Raw genomic sequence first — 12,766 nt, forward strand, 5'->3', positions numbered from 1 at the left:
ATAACAAAGAGTATCTTTTCTAAGATATGGATATGCTTTCAACCACACAATATTGGCAAATATCAAAATCAAAAATTATAATTGAAAAATGTAAACGGTTTTTGAAACATTTTGGACAACGTTCTTTTTTTCATATCATGTTCTTTCTTACAAAACAAAATGAGTAATCTTTCAATTTTCACCCTGGCCACTGGGAATATTTTGGACTCAAACATCCTGTCGTTCTAGAGCAGTTTTGCTTAATATCAGAGGTATGGTTACAAAGACTGACAACACCTCTGTACGCAGCTGTTAACACAGGATCTAGGAATCACAAAAGGTGATGTCACAGATGACCCTGCAGCCCCTGAATTCAGAAGAATTTTTTATATCGTCAATGTCTGTTCATTGCAGCAAATGTAAGTGCGCATTTCCTGAAGAAAAAAAAAACAAAAAAAAAAAACAGGATGTTTGAGTCTAAAATGACCCAGCGTCCAGTGTATAAATTTCTCATTTTCATTTTTAATAAAGATTGTGATATGGTAAAATATTTATTGTCAAACATTATAATAAAACCTTAGAAACCTGTTGTAAGCAATCATTAATTTTCTGAAGAACTATCCCATTTCAATTTTTTTTTTTAATCAAATTTATGTCATAGCGGTGTACCCAGTCAGCTCCAGTGGCGCAATCGGTCAGCGCGCGGTACTTATAAAGCAGTAACTGTCGAGTGATGCCGAGGTTGTGAGTTCGACCCTCACCTGGAGCATTCTATTCTTGCCTTCGTTTTGTATTTTTTACTACTGAAGTCGTTGAATCGGTTCATGATCTAGTGTCAAGATTAAGAGAGAAATTTCAACGAGATATTTGTTGTTTAAATTTTTGTATTTTTTTAAATTGCCGCAGGTTGGACAAGTCTATTGAGTCCCACCGTAATCTGGTGTCATAATTGAAAGGGAAATGTGGAAGATATCTATTTAGTTTTTCAGGCTTCTGGCAGTCCAATAAACTTTCCATCATCGGCATTGATAACGTACAGTGACCCGACAAAGTTAGCCCTGGCTCTCTTCTAAAATAAAGATGCATGTGCATTCGGACGGTTTGTTTCAATTTGGAGTTCAAACGTACAAGATCGTCCTTGATAACTCAATCAAAAGTGAGTGATTCACTCTTGTGGTAACCAAAGAAAGTCTGGATTTTTAAGCTACTCCATCAAGCCCCAGTGGCCTAATGGATAAGGCACTGGCCTCCTAAGCCAGGGATTGTGGGTTCAAGTCCCATCTGGGGTGCTTGTTGATTTCCCTTTTCAACAGTTTCTCATGGAAGGTTGATGGTGCAGGTGTAAACTGTTCTCCTTTTGTTGTTTCTTTGTAAATTAGTTCTTGCAAACCTCTACCCTTTACAACGATCCTTTCCATGTACTGAGTGAAGTGTTAACATGCAATTGTGTGGGGCCGACAAACATAGCATCTTAATTGTTTGCATCGTCATTTATGACCCAAATAACAAAGAGTATCTTTTCTAAGATATGGATATGCTTTCAACCACACAATATTGGCAAATATCAAAATCAAAAATTATAATTGAAAAATGTAAACGGTTTTTGAAACATTTTGGACAACGTTCTTTTTTTCATATCATGTTCTTTCTTACAAAACAAAATGAGTAATCTTTCAATTTTCACCCTGGCCACTGGGAATATTTTGGACTCAAACATCCTGTCGTTCTAGAGCAGTTTTGCTTAATATCAGAGGTATGGTTACAAAGACTGACAACACCTCTGTACGCAGCTGTTAACACAGGATCTAGGAATCACAAAAGGTGATGTCACAGATGACCCTGCAGCCCCTGAATTCAGAAGAATTTTTTATATCGTCAATGTCTGTTCATTGCAGCAAATGTAAGTGCGCATTTCCTGAAGAAAAAAAAAACAAAAAAAAAAAACAGGATGTTTGAGTCTAAAATGACCCAGCGTCCAGTGCATAAATTTCTCATTTTCATTTTTAATAAAGATTGTGATATGGTAAAATATTTATTGTCAAACATTATAATAAAACCTTAGAAACCTGTTGTAAGCAATCATTAATTTTCTGAAGAACTATCCCATTTCAATTTTTTTTTTTAATCAAATTTATGTCATAGCGGTGTACCCAGTCAGCTCCAGTGGCGCAATCGGTCAGCGCGCGGTACTTATAAAGCAGTAACTGTCGAGTGATGCCGAGGTTGTGAGTTCGACCCTCACCTGGAGCATTCTATTCTTGCCTTCGTTTTGTATTTTTTACTACTGAAGTCGTTGAATTGGTTCATGATCTAGTGTCAAGATTAAGAGAGAAATTTCAACGAGATATTTGTTGTTTAAATTTTTGTATTTTTTTAAATTGCCGCAGGTTGGACAAGTCTATTGAGTCCCACCGTAATCTGGTGTCATAATTGAAAGGGAAATGTGGAAGATATCTATTTAGTTTTTCAGGCTTCTGGCAGTCCAATAAACTTTCCATCATCGGCATTGATAACTTATGTACAGTGACCCGACAAAGTTAGCCCTGGCTCTCTTCTAAAATAAAGATGCATGTGCATTCGGACGGTTTGTTTCAATTTGGAGTTCAAACGTACAAGATCGTCCTTGATAACTCAATCAAAAGTGAGTGATTCACTCTTGTGGTAACCAAAGAAAGTCTGGATTTTTAAGCTACTCCATCAAGCCCCAGTGGCCTAATGGATAAGGCACTGGCCTCCTAAGCCAGGGATTGTGGGTTCAAGTCCCATCTGGGGTGCTTGTTGATTTCCCTTTCCAACAGTTTCTCATGGAAGGTTGATGGTGCAGGTGTAAACTGTTCTCCTTGTGTTGTTTCTTTGTAAATTACCGTATTTTCCGGCGTATAAGACGACTTTTTAACCCCTGAAAATCATCTTAAAAGTCGGGGGTCGTCTTATACGCCGGGTATCGCATTGCCGGGTGTATATGGTGGGTGGGGGGGGAGTGGGCCTGATGACGACGAGGGGGCGTCTCACAGGAAAGTGAGTATCCCCCATTACCTCATTGTATCATTGCAGCGTGGGGTCTCTGCTGGGAGCGGCGGCGGCTGCTGTGCTGTGCGTGGGGCGGCGGCTCCTCTTCTTCAGTGTGGGGCCTCAATGCTGCTGGGCGGCGGCGGCGGCGGCTTATCTTCAGGCAGTCGGGGCTCCTCCGGTATCTCCTTAAAGCCCGGAGGCCCTGCCGGCAACTCCATCGGTGCAATGCAGTGGCCTCCGGGAACATGGCCGCTGCTCAGATTCAGAGATCTGAATCTGAGCATGCGCAGCCCCCAGCGGCCGGGCCACCGCATAGCAGCAATGGAGCTGTCTCCGGGAAAATGGCCGCTGCTCAGATTCAGATCTCGTCTCCCGAGATCTCGGGACGAGATCTGAATCTGAGCAGCGGCCATGTTCCTGAAGGCCACTGCATTGCACCGATGGAGTTGCCGGCAGGGCCTCCGGGCTTTAAGGAGATACCGGAGGAGCCCCGACTGCCTGAAGATAAGCCGCCGCCGCCGCCGCCCAGCTGCACAGAGGCCCCACACTGAAGAAGAGGAGCCGCCACAGCACAGCACCCACGCTGCACAATGAGGAGCAGCAGCCGCCGCTCCCAGCAGAGACCCCACGCTGCAGCGATACAATGAGGTAATGGGGGATACTCACTTTCCTGTGAGACGCCCCCTCGTCATCATCAGGCCCACTCCCCCCCCCCCCCAAAAGGCACATTAGTTACCGGTCCTATAAGACGACACGGTTTATAAGAAGACCCCCGACTTTTAAGGAGATTTTACATTTTAACTGGAAAAGTTGGGGGGTCGTCTTATACGCCCAGTCGTCTTATACGCCGGAAAATACGGTAGTTCTTGCAAACCTCTACCCTTTACAACGATCCTTTCCATGTACTGAGAGAAGTGTTAACACGCAATTGTGTGGGGCCGACAAACATAGCATCTTAATTGTTTGCATCGTCATTTATGACCCAAATAACAAAGAGTATCTTTTCTAAGATATGGATATGCTTTCAACCACACAATATTGGCAAATATCAAAATCAAAAATTATAATTGAAAAATGTAAACGGTTTTTGAAACATTTTGGACAACGTTCTTTTTTTCATATCATGTTCTTTCTTACAAAACAAAATGAGTAATCTTTCAATTTTCACCCTGGCCACTGGGAATATTTTGGACTCAAACATCCTGTCATTCTAGAGCAGTTTTGCTTAATATCAGAGGTATGGTTACAAAGACTGACAACACCTCTGTACGCAGCTGTTAACACAGGATCTAGGAATCACAAAAGGTGATGTCACAGATGACCCTGCAGCCCCTGAATTCAGAAGAATTTTTTATATCGTCAATGTCTGTTCATTGCAGCAAATGTAAGTGCGCATTTCCTGAAGAAAAAAAAAACAAAAAAAAAACAGGATGTTTGAGTCTAAAATGACCCAGCGTCCAGTGTATAAATTTCTCATTTTCATTTTTAATAAAGATTGTGATATGGTAAAATATTTATTGTCAAACATTATAATAAAACCTTAGAAACCTGTTGTAAGCAATCATTAATTTTCTGAAGAACTATCCCATTTCAATTTTTTTTTTTAATCAAATTTATGTCATAGCGGTGTACTCGGTCAGCGCGCGGTACTTATAAAGCAGTAACTGTCGAGTGATGCCGAGGTTGTGAGTTCGACCCTCACCTGGAGCATTCTATTCTTGCCTTCGTTTTGTATTTTTTACTACTGAAGTCGTTGAATCGGTTCATGATCTAGTGTCAAGATTAAGAGAGAAATTTCAACGAGATATTTGTTGTTTAAATTTTTGTATTTTTTTAAATTGCCGCAGGTTGGACAAGTCTATTGAGTCCCACCGTAATCTGGTGTCATAATTGAAAGGGAAATATGGAAGATATCTATTTAGTTTTTCAGGCTTCTGGCAGTCCAATAAACTTTCCATCATCGGCATTGATAACTTATGTACAGTGACCCGACAAAGTTAGCCCTGGCTCTCTTCTAAAATAAAGATGCATGTGCATTCGGACGGTTTGTTTCAATTTGGAGTTCAAACGTACAAGATCGTCCTTGATAACTCAATCAAAAGTGAGTGATTCACTCTTGTGGTAACCAAAGAAAGTCTGGATTTTTAAGCTACTCCATCAAGCCCCAGTGGCCTAATGGATAAGGCACTGGCCTCCTAAGCCAGGGATTGTGGGTTCAAGTCCCATCTGGGGTGCTTGTTGATTTCCCTTTCCAACAGTTTCTCGTTGATGGTGCAGGTGTAAACTGTTCTCCTTGTGTTGTTTCTTTGTAAATTAGTTCTTGCAAACCTCTACCCTTTACAACGATCCTTTCCATGTACTGAGAGAAGTGTTAACACGCAATTGTGTGGGGCCGACAAACATAGCATCTTAATTGTTTGCATCGTCATTTATGACCCAAATAACAAAGAGTATCTTTTCTAAGATATGGATATGCTTTCAACCACACAATATTGGCAAATATCAAAATCAAAAATTATAATTGAAAAATGTAAACGGTTTTTGAAACATTTTGGACAACGTTCTTTTTTTCATATCATGTTCTTTCTTACAAAACAAAATGAGTAATCTTTCAATTTTCACCCTGGCCACTGGGAATATTTTGGACTCAAACATCCTGTCGTTCTAGAGCAGTTTTGCTTAATATCAGAGGTATGGTTACAAAGACTGACAACACCTCTGTATGCAGCTGTTAACACAGGATCTAGGAATCACAAAAGGTGATGTCACAGATGACCCTGCAGCCCCTGAATTCAGAAGAATTTTTTATATCGTCAATGTCTGTTCATTGCAGCAAATGTAAGTGCGCATTTCCTGAAGAAAAAAAAAACAAAAAAAAAAACAGGATGTTTGAGTCTAAAATGACCCAGTGTCCAGTGTATAAATTTCTCATTTTCATTTTTAATAAAGATTGTGATATGGTAAAATATTTATTGTCAAACATTATAATAAAACCTTAGAAACCTGTTGTAAGCAATCATTAATTTTCTGAAGAACTATCCCATTTCAATTTTTTTTTTTAATCAAATTTATGTCATAGCGGTGTACCCAGTCAGCTCCAGTGGCGCAATCGGTCAGCGCGCGGTACTTATAAAGCAGTAACTGTCGAGTGATGCCGAGGTTGTGAGTTCGACCCTCACCTGGAGCATTCTATTCTTGCCTTCGTTTTGTATTTTTTACTACTGAAGTCGTTGAATCGGTTCATGATCTAGTGTCAAGATTAAGAGAGAAATTTCAACGAGATATTTGTTGTTTAAATTTTTGTATTTTTTTAAATTGCCGCAGGTTGGACAAGTCTATTGAGTCCCACCGTAATCTGGTGTCATAATTGAAAGGGAAATGTGGAAGATATCTATTTAGTTTTTCAGGCTTCTGGCAGTCCAATAAACTTTCCATCATCGGCATTGATAACGTACAGTGACCCGACAAAGTTAGCCCTGGCTCTCTTCTAAAATAAAGATGCATGTGCATTCGGACGGTTTGTTTCAATTTGGAGTTCAAACGTACAAGATCGTCCTTGATAACTCAATCAAAAGTGAGTGATTCACTCTTGTGGTAACCAAAGAAAGTCTGGATTTTTAAGCTACTCCATCAAGCCCCAGTGGCCTAATGGATAAGGCACTGGCCTCCTAAGCCAGGGATTGTGGGTTCAAGTCCCATCTGGGGTGCTTGTTGATTTCCCTTTCCAACAGTTTCTCATGGAAGGTTGATGGTGCAGGTGTAAACTGTTCTCCTTGTGTTGTTTCTTTGTAAATTAGTTCTTGCAAACCTCTACCCTTTACAACGATCCTTTCCATGTACTGAGAGAAGTGTTAACACGCAATTGTGTGGGGCCGACAAACATAGCATCTTAATTGTTTGCATCGTCATTTATGACCCAAATAACAAAGAGTATCTTTTCTAAGATATGGATATGCTTTCAACCACACAATATTGGCAAATATCAAAATCAAAAATTATAATTGAAAAATGTAAACGGTTTTTGAAACATTTTGGACAACGTTCTTTTTTTCATATCATGTTCTTTCTTACAAAACAAAATGAGTAATCTTTCAATTTTCACCCTGGCCACTGGGAATATTTTGGACTCAAACATCCTGTCATTCTAGAGCAGTTTTGCTTAATATCAGAGGTATGGTTACAAAGACTGACAACACCTCTGTACGCAGCTGTTAACACAGGATCTAGGAATCACAAAAGGTGATGTCACAGATGACCCTGCAGCCCCTGAATTCAGAAGAATTTTTTATATCGTCAATGTCTGTTCATTGCAGCAAATGTAAGTGCGCATTTCCTGAAGAAAAAAAAAACAAAAAAAAAAACAGGATGTTTGAGTCTAAAATGACCCAGCGTCCAGTGTATAAATTTCTCATTTTCATTTTTAATAAAGATTGTGATATGGTAAAATATTTATTGTCAAACATTATAATAAAACCTTAGAAACCTGTTGTAAGCAATCATTAATTTTCTGAAGAACTATCCCATTTCAATTTTTTTTTTTAATCAAATTTATGTCATAGCGGTGTACTCGGTCAGCGCGCGGTACTTATAAAGCAGTAACTGTCGAGTGATGCCGAGGTTGTGAGTTCGACCCTCACCTGGAGCATTCTATTCTTGCCTTCGTTTTGTATTTTTTACTACTGAAGTCGTTGAATCGGTTCATGATCTAGTGTCAAGATTAAGAGAGAAATTTCAACGAGATATTTGTTGTTTAAATTTTTGTATTTTTTTAAATTGCCGCAGGTTGGACAAGTCTATTGAGTCCCACCGTAATCTGGTGTCATAATTGAAAGGGAAATGTGGAAGATATCTATTTAGTTTTTCAGGCTTCTGGCAGTCCAATAAACTTTCCATCATCGGCATTGATAACTTATGTACAGTGACCCGACAAAGTTAGCCCTGGCTCTCTTCTAAAATAAAGATGCATGTGCATTCGGACGGTTTGTTTCAATTTGGAGTTCAAACGTACAAGATCGTCCTTGATAACTCAATCAAAAGTGAGTGATTCACTCTTGTGGTAACCAAAGAAAGTCTGGATTTTTAAGCTACTCCATCAAGACCCAGTGGCCTAATGGATAAGGCACTGGCCTCCTAAGCCAGGGATTGTGGGTTCAAGTCCCATCTGGGGTGCTTGTTGATTTCCCTTTCCAACAGTTTCTCGTTGATGGTGCAGGTGTAAACTGTTCTCCTTGTGTTGTTTCTTTGTAAATTAGTTCTTGCAAACCTCTACCCTTTACAACGATCCTTTCCATGTACTGAGAGAAGTGTTAACACGCAATTGTGTGGGGCCGACAAACATAGCATCTTAATTGTTTGCATCGTCATTTATGACCCAAATAACAAAGAGTATCTTTTCTAAGATATGGATATGCTTTCAACCACACAATATTGGCAAATATCAAAATCAAAAATTATAATTGAAAAATGTAAACGGTTTTTGAAACATTTTGGACAACGTTCTTTTTTTCATATCATGTTCTTTCTTACAAAACAAAATGAGTAATCTTTCAATTTTCACCCTGGCCACTGGGAATATTTTGGACTCAAACATCCTGTCGTTCTAGAGCAGTTTTGCTTAATATCAGAGGTATGGTTACAAAGACTGACAACACCTCTGTACGCAGCTGTTAACACAGGATCTAGGAATCACAAAAGGTGATGTCACAGATGACCCTGCAGCCCCTGAATTCAGAAGAATTTTTTATATCGTCAATGTCTGTTCATTGCAGCAAATGTAAGTGCGCATTTCCTGAAGAAAAAAAAAACAAAAAAAAAAAACAGGATGTTTGAGTCTAAAATGACCCAGCGTCCAGTGTATAAATTTCTCATTTTCATTTTTAATAAAGATTGTGATATGGTAAAATATTTATTGTCAAACATTATAATAAAACCTTAGAAACCTGTTGTAAGCAATCATTAATTTTCTGAAGAACTATCCCATTTCAATTTTTTTTTTTAATCAAATTTATGTCATAGCGGTGTACCCAGTCAGCTCCAGTGGCGCAATCGGTCAGCGCGCGGTACTTATAAAGCAGTAACTGTCGAGTGATGCCGAGGTTGTGAGTTCGACCCTCACCTGGAGCATTCTATTCTTGCCTTCGTTTTGTATTTTTTACTACTGAAGTCGTTGAATCGGTTCATGATCTAGTGTCAAGATTAAGAGAGAAATTTCAACGAGATATTTGTTGTTTAAATTTTTGTATTTTTTTAAATTGCCGCAGGTTGGACAAGTCTATTGAGTGCCACCGTAATCTGGTGTCATAATTGAAAGGGAAATGTGGAAGGTATCTATTTAGTTTTTCAGGCTTCTGGCAGTCCAATAAACTTTCCATCATCGGCATTGATAACTTATGTACAGTGACCCGACAAAGTTAGCCCTGGCTCTCTTCTAAAATAAAGATGCATGTGCATTCGGACGGTTTGTTTCAATTTGGAGTTCAAACGTACAAGATCGTCCTTGATAACTCAATCAAAAGTGAGTGATTCACTCTTGTGGTAACCAAAGAAAGTCTGGATTTTTAAGCTACTTCATCAAGCCCCAGTGGCCTAATGGATAAGGCACTGGCCTCCTAAGCCAGGGATTGTGGGTTCAAGTCCCATCTGGGGTGCTTGTTGATTTCCCTTTCCAACAGTTTCTCATGGAAGGTTGATGGTGCAGGTGTAAACTGTTCTCCTTGTGTTGTTTCTTTGTAAATTAGTTCTTGCAAACCTCTACCCTTTACAACGATCCTTTCCATGTACTGAGAGAAGTGTTAACACGCAATTGTGTGGGGCCGACAAACATAGCATCTTAATTGTTTGCATCGTCATTTATGACCCAAATAACAAAGAGTATCTTTTCTAAGATATGGATATGCTTTCAACCACACAATATTGGCAAATATCAAAATCAAAAATTATAATTGAAAAATGTAAACGGTTTTTGAAACATTTTGGACAACGTTCTTTTTTTCATATCATGTTCTTTCTTACAAAACAAAATGAGTAATCTTTCAATTTTCACCCTGGCCACTGGGAATATTTTGGACTCAAACATCCTGTCGTTCTAGAGCAGTTTTGCTTAATATCAGAGGTATGGTTACAAAGACTGACAACACCTCTGTACGCAGCTGTTAACACAGGATCTAGGAATCACAAAAGGTGATGTCACAGATGACCCTGCAGCCCCTGAATTCAGAAGAATTTTTTATATCGTCAATGTCTGTTCATTGCAGCAAATGTAAGTGCGCATTTCCTGAAGAAAAAAAAAACAAAAAAAAAAAACAGGATGTTTGAGTCTAAAATGACCCAGCGTCCAGTGTATAAATTTCTCATTTTCATTTTTAATAAAGATTGTGATATGGTAAAATATTTATTGTCAAACATTATAATAAAACCTTAGAAACCTGTTGTAAGCAATCATTAATTTTCTGAAGAACTATCCCATTTCAATTTTTTTTTTTAATCAAATTTATGTCATAGCGGTGTACCCAGTCAGCTCCAGTGGCGCAATCGGTCAGCGCGCGGTACTTATAAAGCAGTAACTGTCGAGTGATGCCGAGGTTGTGAGTTCGACCCTCACCTGGAGCATTCTATTCTTGCCTTCGTTTTGTATTTTTTACTACTGAAGTCGTTGAATCGGTTCATGATCTAGTGTCAAGATTAAGAGAGAAATTTCAACGAGATATTTGTTGTTTAAATTTTTGTATTTTTTTAAATTGCCGCAGGTTGGACAAGTCTATTGAGTCCCACCGTAATCTGGTGTCATAATTGAAAGGGAAATGTGGAAGATATCTATTTAGTTTTTCAGGCTTCTGGCAGTCCAATAAACTTTCCATCATCGGCATTGATAACGTACAGTGACCCGACAAAGTTAGCCCTGGCTCTCTTCTAAAATAAAGATGCATGTGCATTCGGACGGTTTGTTTCAATTTGGAGTTCAAACGTACAAGATCGTCCTTGATAACTCAATCAAAAGTGAGTGATTCACTCTTGTGGTAACCAAAGAAAGTCTGGATTTTTAAGCTACTCCATCAAGCCCCAGTGGCCTAATGGATAAGGCACTGGCCTCCTAAGCCAGGGATTGTGGGTTCAAGTCCCATTTGGGGTGCTTGTTGATTTCCCTTTTCAACAGTTTCTCATGGAAGGTTGATGGTGCAGGTGTAAACTGTTCTCCTTTTGTTGTTTCTTTGTAAATTAGTTCTTGCAAACCTCTACCCTTTACAACGATCCTTTCCATGTACTGAGTGAAGTGTTAACATGCAATTGTGTGGGGCCGACAAACATAGCATCTTAATTGTTTGCATCGTCATTTATGACCCAAATAACAAAGAGTATCTTTTCTAAGATATGGATATGCTTTCAACCACACAATATTGGCAAATATCAAAATCAAAAATTATAATTGAAAAATGTAAACGGTTTTTGAAACATTTTGGACAACGTTCTTTTTTTCATATCATGTTCTTTCTTACAAAACAAAATGAGTAATCTTTCAATTTTCACCCTGGCCACTGGGAATATTTTGGACTCAAACATCCTGTCGTTCTAGAGCAGTTTTGCTTAATATCAGAGGTATGGTTACAAAGACTGACAACACCTCTGTACGCAGCTGTTAACACAGGATCTAGGAATCACAAAAGGTGATGTCACAGATGACCCTGCAGCCCCTGAATTCAGAAGAATTTTTTATATCGTCAATGTCTGTTCATTGCAGCAAATGTAAGTGCGCATTTCCTGAAGAAAAAAAAAACAAAAAAAAAAAACAGGATGTTTGAGTCTAAAATGACCCAGCGTCCAGTGCATAAATTTCTCATTTTCATTTTTAATAAAGATTGTGATATGGTAAAATATTTATTGTCAAACATTATAATAAAACCTTAGAAACCTGTTGTAAGCAATCATTAATTTTCTGAAGAACTATCCCATTTCAATTTTTTTTTTTAATCAAATTTATGTCATAGCGGTGTACCCAGTCAGCTCCAGTGGCGCAATCGGTCAGCGCGCGGTACTTATAAAGCAGTAACTGTCGAGTGATGCCGAGGTTGTGAGTTCGACCCTCACCTGGAGCATTCTATTCTTGCCTTCGTTTTGTATTTTTTACTACTGAAGTCGTTGAATTGGTTCATGATCTAGTGTCAAGATTAAGAGAGAAATTTCAACGAGATATTTGTTGTTTAAATTTTTGTATTTTTTTAAATTGCCGCAGGTTGGACAAGTCTATTGAGTCCCACCGTAATCTGGTGTCATAATTGAAAGGGAAATGTGGAAGATATCTATTTAGTTTTTCAGGCTTCTGGCAGTCCAATAAACTTTCCATCATCGGCATTGATAACTTATGTACAGTGACCCGACAAAGTTAGCCCTGGCTCTCTTCTAAAATAAAGATGCATGTGCATTCGGACGGTTTGTTTCAATTTGGAGTTCAAACGTACAAGATCGTCCTTGATAACTCAATCAAAAGTGAGTGATTCACTCTTGTGGTAACCAAAGAAAGTCTGGATTTTTAAGCTACTCCATCAAGCCCCAGTGGCCTAATGGATAAGGCACTGGCCTCCTAAGCCAGGGATTGTGGGTTCAAGTCCCATCTGGGGTGCTTGTTGATTTCCCTTTCCAACAGTTTCTCATGGAAGGTTGATGGTGCAGGTGTAAACTGTTCTCCTTGTGTTGTTTCTTTGTAAATTAGTTCTTGCAAACCTCTACCCTTTACAACGATCCTTTCCATGTACTGAGAGAAGTGTTAACACGCAATTGTGTG

At 38.9% G+C, this 12,766-nt stretch overlaps 14 non-coding genes across 14 annotated transcripts; all 14 read left to right on the forward strand.

Annotated features, from left to right (window-relative positions):
* The first annotated feature begins 655 nt into the window (after positions 1–655).
* On the forward strand, positions 656–748 carry TRNAI-UAU (transfer RNA isoleucine (anticodon UAU)). The gene is given in 2 exon segments: positions 656–693; positions 713–748. It is a non-coding gene; the product is annotated as a tRNA-Ile (tRNA).
* A 447-nt stretch (positions 749–1,195) lies between these two features.
* Positions 1,196–1,268, forward strand: TRNAR-CCU (transfer RNA arginine (anticodon CCU)). Its single transcript has one exon. It is a non-coding gene; the product is annotated as a tRNA-Arg (tRNA).
* An 868-nt stretch (positions 1,269–2,136) lies between these two features.
* Positions 2,137–2,229, forward strand: TRNAI-UAU (transfer RNA isoleucine (anticodon UAU)). The gene is given in 2 exon segments: positions 2,137–2,174; positions 2,194–2,229. It is a non-coding gene; the product is annotated as a tRNA-Ile (tRNA).
* A 451-nt stretch (positions 2,230–2,680) lies between these two features.
* On the forward strand, positions 2,681–2,753 carry TRNAR-CCU (transfer RNA arginine (anticodon CCU)). The gene has a single exon. It is a non-coding gene; the product is annotated as a tRNA-Arg (tRNA).
* A 2,399-nt stretch (positions 2,754–5,152) lies between these two features.
* Positions 5,153–5,225, forward strand: TRNAR-CCU (transfer RNA arginine (anticodon CCU)). The gene has a single exon. It is a non-coding gene; the product is annotated as a tRNA-Arg (tRNA).
* An 860-nt stretch (positions 5,226–6,085) lies between these two features.
* TRNAI-UAU (transfer RNA isoleucine (anticodon UAU)) lies at positions 6,086–6,178 on the forward strand. Its single transcript is given in 2 exon segments — positions 6,086–6,123; positions 6,143–6,178. It is a non-coding gene; the product is annotated as a tRNA-Ile (tRNA).
* Positions 6,179–6,625: 447 nt separating this feature from the next.
* On the forward strand, positions 6,626–6,698 carry TRNAR-CCU (transfer RNA arginine (anticodon CCU)). The gene has a single exon. It is a non-coding gene; the product is annotated as a tRNA-Arg (tRNA).
* Positions 6,699–8,087: 1,389 nt separating this feature from the next.
* TRNAR-CCU (transfer RNA arginine (anticodon CCU)) lies at positions 8,088–8,162 on the forward strand. The gene has a single exon. It is a non-coding gene; the product is annotated as a tRNA-Arg (tRNA).
* An 859-nt stretch (positions 8,163–9,021) lies between these two features.
* On the forward strand, positions 9,022–9,114 carry TRNAI-UAU (transfer RNA isoleucine (anticodon UAU)). The gene is given in 2 exon segments: positions 9,022–9,059; positions 9,079–9,114. It is a non-coding gene; the product is annotated as a tRNA-Ile (tRNA).
* Positions 9,115–9,565: 451 nt separating this feature from the next.
* Positions 9,566–9,638, forward strand: TRNAR-CCU (transfer RNA arginine (anticodon CCU)). The gene has a single exon. It is a non-coding gene; the product is annotated as a tRNA-Arg (tRNA).
* Positions 9,639–10,506: 868 nt separating this feature from the next.
* On the forward strand, positions 10,507–10,599 carry TRNAI-UAU (transfer RNA isoleucine (anticodon UAU)). Its single transcript is given in 2 exon segments — positions 10,507–10,544; positions 10,564–10,599. It is a non-coding gene; the product is annotated as a tRNA-Ile (tRNA).
* A 447-nt stretch (positions 10,600–11,046) lies between these two features.
* TRNAR-CCU (transfer RNA arginine (anticodon CCU)) lies at positions 11,047–11,119 on the forward strand. The gene has a single exon. It is a non-coding gene; the product is annotated as a tRNA-Arg (tRNA).
* Positions 11,120–11,987: 868 nt separating this feature from the next.
* Positions 11,988–12,080, forward strand: TRNAI-UAU (transfer RNA isoleucine (anticodon UAU)). Its single transcript is given in 2 exon segments — positions 11,988–12,025; positions 12,045–12,080. It is a non-coding gene; the product is annotated as a tRNA-Ile (tRNA).
* A 451-nt stretch (positions 12,081–12,531) lies between these two features.
* Positions 12,532–12,604, forward strand: TRNAR-CCU (transfer RNA arginine (anticodon CCU)). The gene has a single exon. It is a non-coding gene; the product is annotated as a tRNA-Arg (tRNA).
* Positions 12,605–12,766: the final 162 nt, after the last annotated feature.

The sequence above is a fragment of the Ranitomeya variabilis genome, chromosome 5, assembly GCF_051348905.1.
Source record: "Ranitomeya variabilis isolate aRanVar5 chromosome 5, aRanVar5.hap1, whole genome shotgun sequence".
NCBI lineage: Eukaryota > Metazoa > Chordata > Amphibia > Anura > Dendrobatidae > Ranitomeya > Ranitomeya variabilis.